The sequence below is a fragment of the Triticum aestivum genome, chromosome 2D (genome assembly GCF_018294505.1).
Source record: "Triticum aestivum cultivar Chinese Spring chromosome 2D, IWGSC CS RefSeq v2.1, whole genome shotgun sequence".
In the NCBI taxonomy this organism is placed as follows: domain Eukaryota; kingdom Viridiplantae; phylum Streptophyta; class Magnoliopsida; order Poales; family Poaceae; genus Triticum; species Triticum aestivum.
In genome coordinates this window covers 301,468,412-301,469,222 of record NC_057799.1, presented here as the reverse complement: position 1 = coordinate 301,469,222, position 811 = coordinate 301,468,412, and positions in this window count along the sequence as shown.

Below are 811 nucleotides of genomic sequence, written 5' to 3'. Positions count from 1 at the left end.
TGTAGTCGACAGGAACATCTCCTCTGATTGAACGTGCATCATAGGAAATCCTGAAATAAATCCTGAATAAATGCGAGCACTAGGATTTGAATCCTGGTGGACGAAGGATACCACTGTCCTCCTAACCATCCAACCACAGGTTGGTTCACCATAATTATAAACTTTTTTGCGAATGAAAGGTTTTCATTGATTAAGGAGGATCATTATAGTCTGCTTGGCATAAGTTGCCAATATTATTCGCCCCCCACGCAACCAAACGGCGCTGCTCTATTCTCCCCATCCTAGCTAGCTCATGTGCTACAATGTTCCCCTTCCTACCTACATGATGTGTAGCATGCTCACTCATCTGAAGTTTCTTTATTTGCCCTAAAAAGGACGTACATGACGATCTATTTATCTGTCTTTCTCTAAGCATGTTGACAGCAACCAAACTGCCAGTCTCGAGGATCATTGGGTCGTACTCCATGCACTTGCGATGTTGATGCCCTCCATGCAGGCCGCCAGCTCCGCCTCCAAAGCCGATGAGCAGGCTCTAAGGTAGCGGCAAGAAGAGTATATGACACTACCCGTATCATCGCGTAGGATCTTCCCTGCTCCACCAACACCAAGCTCCTCGAAGGCTCCATCATTCAGCTTATGCCACCCCTGAGGTGGTTTGCACCAGCGAGCATCGGGCCAGCCGGCCACCTCCTGACTTTCTTTGGCCCAACAACAGTATTCTTACTATCATATGAGATAGACATTTTCCCTTTGACTATGTCCATCTCTGGATGTTGCTTGATGGAGAGAAGAGTATCAATGTAGCTGGATA